Source organism: Triticum aestivum, chromosome 1D (genome assembly GCF_018294505.1).
Source record: "Triticum aestivum cultivar Chinese Spring chromosome 1D, IWGSC CS RefSeq v2.1, whole genome shotgun sequence".
Classification (NCBI taxonomy): domain Eukaryota; kingdom Viridiplantae; phylum Streptophyta; class Magnoliopsida; order Poales; family Poaceae; genus Triticum; species Triticum aestivum.
This window is the reverse complement of record NC_057796.1, coordinates 32567519-32583977: the sequence shown is the minus strand read 5'-3', so window position 1 is coordinate 32583977 and position 16459 is coordinate 32567519. Positions and strand designations below refer to the sequence as shown.

The 16459-nt window shown below is 50.6% G+C and overlaps 1 long non-coding RNA gene across 1 annotated transcript; it reads left to right on the top strand.

Moving 5' to 3' along the window:
- Positions 1 to 14568: 14568 nt before the first annotated feature.
- LOC123180098 (uncharacterized) lies at positions 14569 to 16124 on the top strand. The gene is made up of 2 exons (XR_006490721.1): positions 14569 to 15340; positions 15903 to 16124. It is a non-coding gene; the product is annotated as an uncharacterized lncRNA (long non-coding RNA).
- The last annotated feature ends 335 nt before the right edge of the window (positions 16125 to 16459 follow it).

The following is a 16459-nucleotide window of genomic DNA, read 5'->3' as shown; positions in this document are numbered from 1 at the left end:
CCGACAGCCATGCCGTCGGCATAGGCATGGTCCCACCTGGCAGCGAGAGGGTCGTCGAGTGGGTAAGGGTGGCTCTATGCCGACGGCCAGGCCGTCGGCATAGATAGGAGGCCTATGCCGACGGCAAGGCGGTAGGCATAGATGGCAACCACTTTTATTGAAAAAATAGTCCCACCTCGCCGAGGGACAAGCAATTTGACATGTTTAAATAGTTCACTAATCCATACGTCATAAGCACCGGTATTCATTAGACTTATATGAAGAAAACGTACAATTACGGTGAAACTTTCAATGCCCGGGCAGCCAGCCTGGTGCCCAGGCACTGAAGGTTTCACCGTGATAGTACGTTTTCCATGATGAATGCCGAAGTTTTTAATAAATTGAATTATTACATTTTTTAGATTTTTATTTTACTGTGTGTATGGGACCCGGTGCGACGACCGTGACACGGCGGCAGCGACGCCCGTGAGGGGGGCACACCCTGGAGCCGCGGGGCCGGGTGCCTGCGCCTGCCACCACGCTTCCACAACCGTAGGAGGGCCCATCGCAACACCTGGCGGCATTGCTACCCCCCTCCCCGGTACCCCGTCTCGTCTAACCCTGAAACAGACGACCGCCGGGTCTAGACCTTTGACTTTCACCGGACGGGGTTTGACCGGTGGACCTTTTCACCTGGTTGTCATAGCCCAGCCTATAGCTACACCTCCCAACACCGTCCCGGCCCAACCCACCCCTAAATTCCCTCCGTGTCGGCCCGACGTGGCTGTTTCCCCCCTCCGGGACACGGCGGCAGCGACGCCCGTGAGGGGGGCACACCCCGGAGCGTCTCCTGGAGGGGGAAACGGACGCGTCGGGTCTACACTGAGGGGATCTTGCTATGGGTCTGGCCCGGATGTTGATCCAAAGTGTTCCTATGGGCTGACCTAACACAACCGGGTGGAGAGTTCCACTGGTCAAAGCCCGTCCGTGCAAAGTCAAAGGGTTAGATCCCGTGGTCAAACGCTACAGGGTTAGGCGGGACGGGGGCCCTGGGGATAGCAATGCCACCCGAGCGTCGCACTGGGCCCTCATACATGTAGGGTGGTGTGGTGGCATGTCCGAAGAGGCGGCACGCGTCTCCGGGGGTGTGCCCCCCCCCCCTCACGGACGGCGATGACACAGTAGTAGACGTTCTGCGGTAACGATGCGGCGTGAATATTATTAAATACTCGGAGTGCGATAAAATCATGAGTTTTTTACACGACGTGCGCACATGTGTTGTAGGACTGATGCTAATTTTTCATAATTGTTCGTGATGGAGAAGTATCTGAACAATTTCCTCTACGCGGATTGCTCTTCGCGTGTCTACGACTGTGGCCGGCGGCCTCCGGGGGCTAGCATGCCGCCAAATCTTGCGTAGGCGGCCTCTCACAAGTCTGGAAGTGTTGTGGCGGGTGCAAACGCCCGGCACGCGTCTCCGGGGTGTGCCCCCCTCACAGACGGCGCCGCCGCTGGCACCTGGAGGGGGGAAACGGACGCGTCGGGTCTACACGGAGGGGATCTTGCTGTGGGTCTTGCCCGGATGTTGCTCCAAAGTGTTCCTATGGGCTGACCTAACACAACCGGGTGGATAGGTCCACTGCTCAAAGCCCGTCCGTGCAAAGTCAAAGGGCTAGATCCCGTGGTCAAACGCTACAGGGTTAGGCGGGACGGGGGGCCTGGGGGGTAGCAATGCCACCCGAGCGTCGCACCGGGCCCTCATGCATGCGGGTGGTGTGGTGGCATGTCCGAAGAGGCGGCACGCGTCTCCGGGGTGTGCCCCCCTCACGGACGGCGATGACACGGTAGTAGACGTTCTGCGGTAACGATGTTGCGTGAATATTATTAAATACTCGGAGCGCGATAAAATCATGAGTTTTTTACGCGACGTGGGCACATGTGCTATAGGACTGATGGTAATTTTTCATAATTTTTCGTGATGGAGAAGTATCTGAACAATTCCCTCTACGCGGATTGCTCTTCGCGTGTCTACGACTGTGGCCGGCGGCCTCCGGGGGCTAGCATGCCGCCAAATCTTGTGTAGGCGCCTCTCACAAGTCTGGAAGTGTTGTGGCGGGTGCAAACACCCGGCACGTGTCTCCGGGGTGTGCCCCCCCTCACGGACGGCGCCGCCGCCGGCACCTGGAGGGGGGAAACGGACGCGTCGGGTCTACACGGAGGGGATCTTGCTGTGGGTCTTGCCCGGATGTTGCTCCAAAGTGTTTCTATGGGCTGACCTAACAAACCGGGTGGATGTTGGAAATATGCCCTAGAGGCAATAATAAATGGTTATTATTATATTTCTTTGTTCATGATAATTGTCTATTGTTCATGCTATAAATGTGTTATCCGGAAATCGTAATACATGTGTGAATACATAGACCACAACGTGTCCCTAGTAAGCCTCTAGTTGACTAGCTCGTTGATCAATAGATAGTCATGGGTTTCCTGACTATGGACATTGGATGTCATTGATAACGGGATCACATCATTAGGAGAATGATGTGATGGACAAGACCCAATCCTAAGCATAGCTCAAAGATCGTGTAGTTCGTTTGCTAGAGCTTTTCCAATGTCAAGTATCTTTTCCTTAGACCATGAGATCGTGCAACTCCCGGATACCGTAGGAGTGCTTTGGGTGTGCCAAACGTCACAACGTAACTAGGTGACTATAAAGGTGCACTACGGGTATCTCCGAAAGTGTCTGTTGAGTTGGCACGGATCGAGACTGGGATTTGTCACTCCGTGTGACGGAGAGGTATCTCTGGGCCCACTCGGTAATGCATCATCATAATGAGCTCAATGCGAATAAGGAGTTAGCCACGGGATCATGCATTACGGTACGAGTAAAGAGACTTGCCGGTAACGAGATTGAACAAGGTATTGGGATACCGACGATCGAATCTCGGGCAAGTAACATACCGATTGACAAAGGGAATTGTATACGGGGTTGATTGAATCCTCGACATCCTGGTTCATCCGATGAGATCATCGTGGAACATGTGGGAGCCAACATGGGTATCCAGATCCCGCTGTTGGTTATTGACCGGAGAGGCGTCTCGGTCATGTCTGCATGTCTCCCGAACCCGTAGGGTCTACACACTTAAGGTTCGGTGACGCTAGGGTTGTAGAGATATGAGTATGCGGAAACCCGAAAGTTGTTCGGAGTCCCGGATGAGATCCCGGACGTCACGAGGAGTTCCGGAATGGTCCGAAGGTGAAGAATTATATATAGGAAGTCCAGTTTCGGCCACCGGGAAAGTTTCGGTGGTTATCGGTATTGTACCGGGACCACCGGAAGGATCCCGGGGGTCCACCGGGTGGGGCCACCTATCCCGGAGGGCCCCATGGGCTGAAGTGGGAAGGGAACCAGCCCTTAGTAGGCTGGGGCGCCCCCCCTTGGGCCTCCCCCTGCGCCTAGGGTTGGAAACCCTAGGGGTGGGGGCGCCCCACTTGGCTTGGGGGGGAAGCCACCCCCCTTCCCCCTTGGCCGCCGCCCCCCCTTGGAGATCTGATCTCCCAGGGCCGGTGCCCCCCCAGGGGTCCCTATATATAGTGGGGGGGAGGGAGGGCAGCAACACAACAGCCCCTGGCGCCTCCCTCTCCCCCTGCAACACCTCTCCCTCTCGCAGAAGCTTGGCGAAGCCCTGCCGAGATCCCGCTACATCCACCACCACGCCGTCGTGCTGCTGGATCTCCATCAACCTCTCCTTCCCCCTTGCTGGATCAAGAAGGAGGAGACGTCGCTGCTCCGTACGTGTGTTGAACGCGGAGGTGCCGTCCATTCGGCACTCGGTCATCGGTGATTTGGATCACGGCGAGTACGACTCCATCAACCCCGTTCACTTCAACGCTTCCGCTCGTGATCTACAAGGGTATGTAGATGCACTCCTTTCCCCTCGTTGCTAGTATACTCCATAGATGGATCTTGGTGATGCGTAGGAAATTTTAAAATTCTGCTACGATCCCCAACAGTGGCATCATGAGCCAGGCCTATGCGTAGTTACTATGCACGAGTAGAACACAAAGCACTTGTGGGCGTAGATGTTGCCAATTCTTCTTGCCGCTACTAGTCTTATCTTGTTTCGGCGGTATTGTGGGATGAAGCGGCCCAGACCGACCTTACACGTACGCTTACGTGAGACTGGTTCCACCGACTGACATGCACTAGCTGCATAAGGTGGCTGGCGGGTGTCTGTCTCTCCCACTTTAGTCGGAACGGATTCGATGAAAAGGGTCCTTATGAAGGGTAAAAAGAAACTGGCATATCACGTTGTGGTTTTACGTAGGTAAGAAACGTTCTTGCTAGAAACCTATACAAGCCACGTAAAAACTTGCAACAACAATTAGAGGACGTCTAACTTGTTTTTGCAGCATGTGCCTTGTGATGTGATATGGCCAGAAGATGTGATGAATGATATATGTGATGTATGAGATTGATCATATTCTTGTAATAGGAATCACGACTTGCATGTCGATGAGTATGACAACCGGCAGGAGCCATAGGAGTTGTCTTTATTTTTTGTATGACCTGCATGTCATTGAATAACGCCATGTAAATTACTTTACTTTATTGCTAAACGCGTTAGCCATAGAAGTAGAAGTAATCGTTGGCGTGACAACTTCATGAAGACACAATGATGGAGATCATGGTGTCATGCCGGTGACGAAGATGATCATGGCGCCCCGAAGATGGAGATCAAAGGAGCAAAATGATATTGGCCATATCATGTCACTATTTGATTGCATGTGATGTTTATCATGTTTTGCATCTTATTTGCTTAGAACGACGGTAGTGAGTAAGATGATCCCTTATAATAATTTCAAGAAAGTGTTCCCCCTAACTGTGCACCGTTGCGAAGGTTCGTTGTTTCGAAGCACCACGTGATGATCGGGTGTGATAGATTCTAACGTTCGCATACAACGGGTGTTGACGAGCTTAGCATGTACAGACATGGCCTCGGAACACACGCAATACACTTAGGGTTGACTTGACGAGCCTAGCATGTACAGACATGGCCTCGAAACACGGAAGACCGAAAGGTCGAGCATGAGTCGTATAGAAGATACGATCAACATGAAGATGTTCACCGATGTTGACTAGTCCGTCTCACATGATGATCGGGCATGGCCTAGTTAACTCGGATCATGTTTCACTTAGATGACTAGAGGGATGTCTATCTGAGTGGGAGTTCATTGAATAATTTGATTAGATGAACTTAATTATCATGAACTTAGTCTAAAATCTTTACAATATGTGTTGTAGATCAAATGGCCCACGTTGTCCTCAACTTCAACGCGTTCCTAGAGAAAACCAAGCTGAAAGATGATGGCAGCAACTATACGGACTGGGTCCGGAACCTGAGGATCATCCTCATAGCTGCCAAGAAAGATTATGTCCTAGAAGCACCGCTAGGTGAAGCACCCATCCCAGAGAACCAAGACGTTATGAACGCTTGGCAATCACGTGCTGATGATTACTCCCTCGTTCAGTGCGGCATGCTTTACAGCTTAGAACCGGGGCTCCAAAAGCGTTTTGAGAAACATGGAGCATATGAGATGTTCGAAGAGCTGAAAATGGTTTTCCAAGCTCATGCCCGGGTCGAGAGATATGAAGTCTCCGACAAGTTCTTCAGCTGTAAAATGGAGGAAAACAGTTCTGTAAGTGAGCACATACTCAGAATGTCTGGGTTACACAATCGCTTGTCTCAGCTGAGAGTTAATCTCCCGGATGACGCGGTCATTGACAGAATCCTTCAGTCGCTTCCACCAAGCTACAAGAGCTTTGTGATGAACTTCAATATGCAGGGGATGGAAAAGACCATTCCTGAGGTATATTCAATGCTGAAATCAGGGGAGGTGGAGATCAGAAAGGAACATCAAGTGTTGATGGTAAATAAAACCACTAAGTTCAAGAAAGGCAAGGCTAAGAAGAACTTCAAGAAGGACGGCAAGGGAGTTGCCGCGCCCGGTAAGCCAGTTACCGGGAAGAAGTCAAAGAATGGACCCAAGCCTGAGACTGAGTGCTTTTATTGCAAGGGAAGTGGTCACTGGAAGCGGAACTACCCCAAATACTTAGCGGAAAAGAAGGTCGGCAACACCACAGGTATATGTGATATACATGTAATTGATGTGTACCTTACCAGTACTCGTAGTAGCTCCTTGGTATTTGATACCGGTGTGGTTGCTCATATTTGTAACTCAAAACAGGAGTTGCGGAATAAGCGGAGACTGGCGAAGGACGAGGTGACGATGCGCGTCGGGAATGGTTCCAAGGTCGATGTGATCGCCGTCGGCACGCTACCTCTGCATTTACCTACGGGATTAGTTTTAAACCTCAATAATTGTTATTTAGTGCCAGCTTTGAGCATGAACATTGTATCTGGATCTCGTTTAATTCGAGATGGCTACTCATTTAAATCCGAGAATAATGGTTGTTCTATTTATATGAGAGATATGTTTTATGGTCATGCCCCGCTGGTCAATGGTTTATTCTTGATGAATCTCGAATGTGATGTTACACATATTCATAGTGTGAATACCAAAAGATGTAAAGTTGATAACGATAGTCCCACATACTTGTGGCACTGCCGCCTTGGTCACATTGGTGACAAGCGCATGAAGAAGCTCCATGCTGATGGACTTTTGGAGTCGCTAGATTACGAATCATTTGACACGTGCGAACCATGCCTCATGGGTAATATGACCAAGACTCCGTTCTCCGGAACAATGGAGCGAGCAACCAACTTATTGGAAATCATACATACTGATGTGTGCGGTCCGATGAGTGTTGAGGCTCGCGGTGGCTATCGTTATGTTCTCACTCTCACTGATGATTTAAGTAGATATGGGTATGTCTACCTAATGAAACACAAGTCTGAAACCTTTGAAAAGTTCAAGGAATTTCAGAGTGAGGTTGAGAATCAACGTGACAGGAAAATAAAGTTCCTGCGATCAGATCGTGGAGGGGAATATTTAAGTCACGAATTTGGCACACACTTAAGGAAATGTGGAATCGTTTCACAACTCACGCCGCCTGGAACACCTCAGCGAAATGGTGTGTCCGAACGTCGTAATCGCACTCTATTGGATATGGTGCGATCTATGATGTCTCTTACCGATCTACCGCTCTCATTTTGGGGCTATGCTTTAGAGACAGCCGCATTCACTTTAAATAGGGCTCCGTCGAAATCCGTTGAGACGACACAGTATGAATTATGGTTTGGGAAGAAACCTAAGCTGTCGTTTCTAAAAGTTTGGGGATGCGATGCTTATGTCAAGAAACTTCAACCTGAAAAGCTCGAACCCAAGTCGGAGAAATGCGTCTTTGTAGGATACCCTAAGGAAACTATTGGGTATACCTTCTACCTCAGATCCGAAGGCAAGATCTTCGTTGCCAAGAACGGGTCCTTTCTGGAGAAAGAGTTTCTCTCGAAAGAAATAAGTGGGAGGAAAGTGGAACTTGATGAGGTTATAGTCACCCCTTCCGAACCGGAAAGTAGCGCAGCGCGGGAAGATGTTCCTGTGGTGCCTACACCGACTGGGGAGGAAGTTAATGATAATAATCATGAAGCTTCGGATCAAGTTACTGCTGAACTTCGTAGGTCCACAAGGACACGTTCCGCACCAGAGTGGTACGGCAACCCTGTCCTGGAAATCATGTTGTTAGACAACGGTGAACCTTCGAACTATGAAGAAGCGATGGCGGGCCCGGATTCCGACAAATGGCTAGAAGCCATGAAATCCGAGATAGGATCCATGTATGAAAACGAAGTATGGACTTTGACTGACTTGCCCGATGATCGGCGAGCCATAGAAAATAAATGGATCTTTAAGAAGAAGACAGACGCGGATGGTAACGTGACCATCTATAAGGCTCGACTTGTCGCTAAGGGTTATCGACAAGTTCAAGGGGTTGACTACGATGAGACTTTCTCACCCGTAGCGAAGCTGAAGTCCGTCCGAATCATGTTAGCAATTGCCGCATTCTATGATTATGAGATATGGCAAATGGACGTCAAAACGGCATTCCTTAATGGCTTTCTTAAGGAAGAATTGTATATGATGCAGCCGGAAGGTTTTGTCGATCCTAAGAATGCTAACAAGGTATGCAAGCTCCAGCGCTCAATCTATGGGCTGGTGCAAGCATCTCGGAGTTGGAACATTCGCTTTGATGAGATGATCAAAGCGTTTGGGTTTACACAGACTTATGGAGAAGCCTGTGTTTACAAGAAAGTGAGTGGGAGCTCTGTAGCATTTCTCTTATTATATGTGGATGACATACTATTGATGGGAAATGATATAGAATTCTGGGAAAGTATAAAGGCCTACTTGAATAAATGTTTTTCAATGAAGGACCTTGGAGAAGCTGCTTATATATTAGGCATCAAGATCTATAGAGATAGATCAAGACGCCTCATTGGTCTTTCACAAATTATGTACCTTGACAAGATATTGAAGAAGTTCAATATGGATCAGTCCAAGAAGGGGTTCTTGCCTGTATTGCAAGGTGTGCAATTGAGCACGGCTCAATGCCCGACCATGGCAGAAGATAGAGAAAAGATGAGTGTCATCCCCTATGCCTCGGCCATAGGGTCTATTATGTATGCCATGCTGTGTACCAGACCTGATGTAAACCTTGCCGTAAGTTTGGTAGGAAGGTACCAAAGTAATCCCGGCATGGAACACTGGACAGCGGTCAAGAATATCCTGAAGTACCTGAAGAGGACTAAGGATATGTTTCTCGTTTATGGAGGTGACGAAGAGCTCGTCGTAAAGGGTTACGTCGACGCTAGCTTCCACACAGATCTGGATGACTCTAAGTCACAAACCGGATACGTGTATATTTTGAATGGAGGGGCAGTAAGCTGGTGCAGTTGCAAGCAAAGCGTCGTGGCGCGATCTACATGTGAAGCGGAGTACATGGCGGCCTCAGAGGCAGCACAGGAAGCAGTCTGGATAAAGGAGTTCATTACCGACCTAGGGGTGATTCCCAATGCGTCGGGCCCGATGACTCTCTTCTGTGACAACACTGGAGCTATTGCCCTTGCCAAGGAGCCCAGGTTTCACAGGAAGACCAGGCATATCAAGCGTCGCTTCAACTCCATTCGTGAAAGTGTTCAAAATGGAGACATAGATATTTGTAAAGTACATACGGACCTGAATGTAGCAGATCCGTTGACTAAACCTCTCCCTAGAGCAAAACATGATCAACACCAGAACGCTATGGGTGTTCGATTCATCACAATGTAACTAGATTATTGACTCTAGTGCAAGTGGGAGACTGTTGGAAATATGCCCTAGAGGCAATAATAAATGGTTATTATTATATTTCTTTGTTCATGATAATTGTCTATTGTTCATGCTATAAATGTGTTATCCGGAAATCATAATACATGTGTGAATACATAGACCACAACGTGTCCCTAGTAAGCCTCTAGTTGACTAGCTCGTTGATCAATAGATAGTCATGGGTGTCCTGACTATGGACATTGGATGTCATTTATAACGGGATCACATCATTAGGAGAATGATGTGATGGACAAGACCCAATCCTAAGCATAGCTCAAAGATCGTGTAGTTCATTTGCTAGAGCTTTTCCAATGTCAAGTGTCTTTTCCTTAGACCATGAGATCGTGCAACTCCCGGATACCGTAGGAGTGCTTTGGGTGTGCCAAACGTCACAACGTAACTGGGAGACTATAAAGGTGCACTACGGGTATCTCCGAAAGTGTCTGTTGAGTTGGCACGGATCGAGACTAGGATTTGTCACTCCGTGTGACGGAGAGGTATCTCTGGGCCCACTCGGTAATGCATCATCATAATGAGCTCAATGTGACTAAGGAGTTAGCCACGGGATCATACATTACGGTACGAGTAAAGAGACTTGCCGGTAACGAGATTGAACAAGGTATTGGGATACCGACGATCGAATCTCGGGCAAGTAACATACCGATTGACAAAGGGAATTGTATACGGGGTTGATTGAATCCTCGACATCGTGGTTCATCCGATGAGATCATCGTGGAACATGTGGGAGCCAACATGGGTATCCAGATCCCGCTGTTGGTTATTGACCGGAGAGGCGTCTCGGTTATGTCTGCATGTCTCCCGAACCCGTAGGGTCTACACACTTAAGGTTCGGTGACGCTAGGGTTGTAGAGATATGAGTATGCGGAAACCCGAAAGTTGTTGGGAGTCCCGGATGAGATCCCGGACATCACGAGGAGTTCCGGAATGGTCCGGAGGTGAAGAATTATATATAGGAAGTCCAGTTTCGGCCACCGGGAAAGTTTCGGGGGTTATCGGTATTGTACTGGGACCACCGGAAGGGTCCCGGGGGTCCACCGGGTGGGGCCACCTATCCCGGAGGGCCCCATGGGCTGAAGTGGGAAGGGAACCAGCCCTTAGTGGGCTGGGGCGCCCCCCCTTGGGCCTCCCCCTGCGCCTAGGGTTGGAAACCCTAGGGGTGGGGGGCGCCCCACTTGGCTTGGGGGGGAAGCCACCCCCCTTCCCCCTTGGCCGCCGCCCCCCCTTGGAGATCTGATCTCCCAGGGCCGGCGCCCCCCCAGGGGTCCCTATATATAGTGGGGGGGAGGGAGGGCAGCAACACAACAGCCCCTGGCGCCTCCCTCTCCCCCTGCAACACCTCTCCCTCTCGCAGAAGCTTGGCGAAGCCCTGCCGAGATCCCGCTACATCCACCACCACGCCGTCGTGCTGCTGGATCTCCATCAACCTCTCCTTCCCCCTTGCTGGATCAAGAAGGAGGAGACGTCGCTGCTCCGTACGTGTGTTGAACGCGGAGGTGCCGTCCATTCGGCACTCGGTCATCGGTGATTTGGATCACGGCGAGTACGACTCCATCAACCCCGTTCACTTCAACGCTTCCGCTCGCGATCTATAAGGGTATGTAGATGCACTCCTTTCCCCTCGTTGCTAGTATACTCCATAGATGGATCTTGGTGATGCGTAGGAAATTTTAAAATTCTGCTACGATCCCCAACAGTGGATAGGTCCACTGGTCAAAGCCCGTCCGTGCAAAGTCAAAGGGCTAGATCCCGTGGTCAAACGCTACAGGGTTAGGCGGGACGGGGGGCCTGGGGGGTAGCAATGCCACCCGAGGGTCGCACCGGGCCCTCATGCATGCGGGTGGTGTGGTGGCATGTCCGAAGAGGCGGCACGCGTCTCCGGGGTGTGCCCCCCCTCACGGACGGCGATTACACGGTAGTAGACGTTCTGTAGTAACGATGCGGCATGAATATTATTAAATACTCGGAGCGCGATAAAATCATGAGTATTTTACACAACATGGGCACATGTGTTGTAGGACTAATGGTAATTTTTCATAATTGTTCGTGATGGAGAAGTATCTGAACAATTCCCTCTACGCGGATTGCTCTTCGCGTGTCTACGACTGTGGTCGGCGGCCTCCGGGGGCTAGCATGCCGCCAAATCTTGCATAGGCGGCCTCTCACAAGTCTGGAAGTGTTGTGGCGGGTGCAAACGCCCGGCACGCGTCTCCGGGGTGTGCCCCCCTCACGGACGGCGCCGCCGCCGGCACCTGGAGGGGGGAAACGGACGCGTCGGGTCTACACGGAGGGGATCTTGCTGTGGGTCTTGCCCGGATGTTGCTCCAAAGTGTTCCTATGGGCTGACCTAACACAACCGGGTGGATAGGTCCACTGCTCAAAGCCCGTCCGTGCAAAGTCAAAGGGCTAGATCCCGTGGTCAAACGCTACAGGGTTAGGCGGGACGGGGGGCCTGGGGGGTAGCAATGCCACCCGAGCGTCGCACCGGGCCCTCATGCATGCGGGTGGTGTGGTGGCATGTCCGAAGAGGCGGCACGCGTCTCCGGGGTGTGCCCCCCTCACGGACGGCGATGACACGGTAGTAGACGTTTTGCGGTAACGATGTTGCGTGAATATTATTAAATACTCGGAGCGCGATAAAATCATGAGTTTTTTACACGACGTGGGCACATGTGATGTAGGACTGATGGTAATTTTTCATAATTGTTCGTGATGGAGAAGTATCTGAACAATTCCCTCTACGCGGATTGCTCTTCGCGTGTCTACGACTGTGGCCGGCGGCCTCCGGGGGCTAGCATGCCGCCAAATCTTGCGTAGGCGGCCTCTCACAAGTCTGGAAGTGTTGTGGCGGGTGCAAACGCCCGGCACACGTCTCCGGGGTGTGCCCCCCCCCCTCACGGACGGCGCCGCCGCCGGCACCTAGAGGGGGAAACGGACGCGTCGGGTCTACACGGAGGGGATCTTGCTATGGGTCTGGCCCGGATGTTGCTCCAAAGTGTTCCTATGGGCTGACCTAACACAACCGGGTGGATAGGTCCACTGCTCAAAGCCCGTCCGTGCAAAGTCAAAGGGCTAGATCCTGTGGTCAAACGTTACAGGGTTAGGCGGGACGGGGGGGCCTGGGGGGTAGCAATGCCACTGGAGCGTCGCACCGGGACCTCATACATGCCGTACGGTGTGGTGGCATGTCCGAAGAGGCGGCACGCGTCTCTGGGGTTTGGCCCCCTCCAAGTGACGGCAGCACTGCCTTGCGTGCAGGGGGGCCACACCGCGGAGCCCCAAGACGGGCGTCTACGCATGCCTGAACACTTTCACATATGCATCGGGACCCGTGCGATGTTTCGGTTACATAGCTACACCCCGAATCCCCTCACTAACCAGAATTCCCTCCGTGTCGACCGTTTCCCCCCTCCGTGACACGGCGATAGCGACGTTCGTAACGGGGGGCAATCGATATACCATGGGGGTATGTTTTTGTAGATAAGGCATAATTATCTTATGCAAAAACAAAAACTAAAATAAAGTAAAAATAAAAAAATAAAGTAAAATAAATGTATGATGTGCGCACACGGAGGTGCAGTCCCACGGATCGATGATGTGGCATGGCACACGGATCGATGACGTGGCAGAGGGGCATGGGCCAGGTCTATGCCGACGGTTATGCCGTAGGCTTACCTCTGCCATAGATATACCGACGGCCGCCGTTACCTCCCGTCGGCGTAGTTTCAACGCCGTCAAACGGTCAACGCTGACCGGGTAGGTGGGCCCGGGCTATGCCGACGGGCCCCGTAGGCGTATCTCAAGCGGTCCCGACGGCCTCGTCTATGCCGACGGCCCCGTCGGCATAGATGGATGTATGTCGACGGCTTTTCTACGCCTACGGCCTGTCCTTGGCCGTCGGCATAGGTCCATCTATGCCGACGGGGGCCGTCGGCATAGATGAGGCCGTCGGCGTAAGCAGTTATTCTGGTAGTGAGGTAACACCAGTCCAGTTACAAGGGCTGCTCCCCTTTGTCCATGAGTCGAGGAGATCATCGGGCCAATAGCTTAGGTTAGATTTCCATTGGAGAAGTGCCTCTGCTCGCCGATCGAGTGAAGAATGATTAGAATTTGAGGCAGAAGAAAGATGTGGCAAGACAAGTAGGAACAGTAGCAGCTCCAAGGCTAGGAGAAGGCTCATGTTGTGCTCCAGGACTAGTTCATAAATGAAGCTCCAGAGCGCACACATTGTACTTATACGTGGATATATAGTCCGCTGACGCCGTTGATTGTTCTAAAGAAAGTAATTGGGAGGCTTGCCTTGCCTTGTAGACCATGCTTGGCCAGGTTGTGGAACCAGACAATCTGCTCCACACAAGCATGCATCATTGAACAGTTAAAAATAGAACGGAATAGAGACTGCCGCTGCAGGAACGAGCTCAACCCTTCCTTGCGCAACATGCTGAACCAGACAATCCGAGCTAAGCAACCCGTAACTAGCAACTGACTCGCATTATTAAGAGAATGCGTCCTAACTGAATTGGAGGAACCTCCCATCCGAAGTCCTCCCTGTTAACAACCGGCTACTGATTCACTTGATTCGACATTGTTTCAGTGTATCCATCGATTACAGTATGTCCAAAGAAAGTGATTGCTGGGTTTGCCGTGTAGGCCATGCTCGGCCAGATTGTGGTCTGTGGAGCTGATTCCTCGAAAGACCGCGCGCAAGACCTTCCTACAATCTGCTCCACACAAGCATGCATTGTTGACCATTTTTTTTCCTCCAAAACTGAACGTCTGAATGAAGACCGACAGTCGTGAGTCCTGAACTTTGTCTGGCTCTGGCGCTGCTGAAACAAGTCCTCACAAGTCACTATCATTCCTTCCAGAATATGTTAAGGCAGGAGATCCAAGAGATTCAACATACCACATCCGATTTGTAGATCGATAACCTTTTTTCCTCGGGTACCAGATGCAGGATTGTAGATCGATAACTTTTCATTAACGCTTCAGGTGGCCATGACGAGGATGATGATTGACCGCAACCTGTAATTACCAAATGATGAATCGAATTATTAAGAGGATGCTGACTTAACTGAATTTGGGGAAGCCGCGTACTGCTATCTGCTCGTGGTCCTGGCACCTCCCGTCCGAACTCCGAAGTCCTCCCCTCTCTGGAGCCGATTGAGAGAGGTGAGGTCGGGCAGGCGAACGGCGTCGACCTGAGGCTGCTCAGCTTGCATAATCGGCGGCGGTGGCGGGGGAACTCGCAGATGCGGCGGAGCGTCAAGGGCGACAGGGGCGGCGGCGTCAAGGCCCGCGGCGCAGGAGAAGAGAGAAGGTGAGATGACGATGACAACTGGGACCCACGCCAGAGGGGAGCTTTTCCGTTTTGAGGGTACCATTGCAAGGAGGCTAACAGAAAATTCCTTACACTGCAAGATCAAGCCAACGACTACAATAGAATGAGAGCGTGAGATGAAAAAATAGAAAAACCGAATCTGTACCACTGGATGGAAGATCGATGTCCCAGATTCAGGTGGAGCGATCTGGGTACACAACTTGCAAAAAGCTCCCTCGCTGAAGGTTAATTTCTTCCCGATGTCCTCGTTCAAACCCAATCCCGTACGTACGTAGTCGCAGCGACCTAAAATTCCCCTCCACAACGGCGGCGCCGGCGCCGGCGCCGGGCCGGATCCCTCAAGCAAGCTGGGCGAGTACGCACACCGGAGGTGATGTTCCATCTCTCCGATGGCTCGTGCCCGCCGTGCCTCCGAATCGCCGATGGTCCAGTTTGAAGCCAACCAGATCGGAGCTCCTGGAGTGCTAAGATCCGCGCCGCAGTGTGTTCGTCACGACCTCCCATCTCAGGCTCCGGCAGCGACTGGTTCGTCACCGCCTCTACAGCATCAGCTCGCGTCCTCCTCGACCTCGTCGGCTGCAAATCGTTGGTGAGCTCCTCGGCTCCTTCCGGACCAGCCCCTGTGACGTGGTGCGAACCTACAAGGTGTTACCATGGTGGTTAACTTTTCTGGTAAATACTCCACAAGTTAATACTCCCATCTCAATTTTTCTGGTGGTTAATCATTCACCTGCAATGGAGTAGATGTTAACTTGTAGTATTAGCTAGTACATTTGTGCTCCATCTCAATTTTATTAGCTAGTAGACGTATGATGCATTTAGTTTTATTTTCTTGTACTTGTTCATGTCAAATCTGCTCGTGCATGAATGATGCACTTTTGCAACTTCGATTTGATGATGTATTGCTACTGTTCTTGGTGGTTTGGCAGTCTAATTTGGACATTATGTTTAACTGTTAAGTACTCTGGAACCAAGTTAGTAGGTTAAGGACGGGTAGATAATCCTCAATTTGAAATTTAGGACGTTGGACTGAAAATAATAATATCTACGGTTGTTCCATTTATCGTCACAATACGCATTCATTCAGTGAAAAGTTGATGGACAGTGAGCTCTTTTTATAATTGTCTGCCAGTTCTAGCATAAAAAACATACTTTAGGTATGTGCAGCACACAGGTTTAAGCATGAATGTATGACGCATACATGGACTTTTGCTAACTGGATCGTGTTTGTTAGTTTGATTTCTCCCAGGACAAGAAGCTCGAGCAAGAAGAACTACGGCTGGAGGCAACTGTTGTGTACCATCAACATAGAAACGTTGATGCAGTTTTTAGTCGCAATGTTTGTTGAGTGATGATTATTAGTCCTTTGGACTAAGCATTGCCTGCGATGTACAGTACCCTAATGCAATTTTTGCTAACAATGCTTGTTGATCCTGTCATGTTATTTATTACTTGATATGCACTCCCTCCGTTCTTAAATATAATTAAGCCCTTTTAGAGATTCCAATATAAACTACATATTGGAGCAAAATGAGTGAATCTACACTCTAAAAATGTGTATATACATCCATATGCAGTCCGTATTGAAATCTCTACAAAAGGCTAAATTTTGAAATGGAGGGAGTATATCTTCTTGTGTTGTGCCTGGGATGCTCCAGTTTGACATGTACTGAACAATTGTTCCGGGGATAGTCCAGCTTGACATGTACTCAAGTACTTTCTCCATTCCTAAATATTTGTCTTTCTAGAGATTTCAACAAGTGACTACATACGGAGCAAAATGAGCGAATC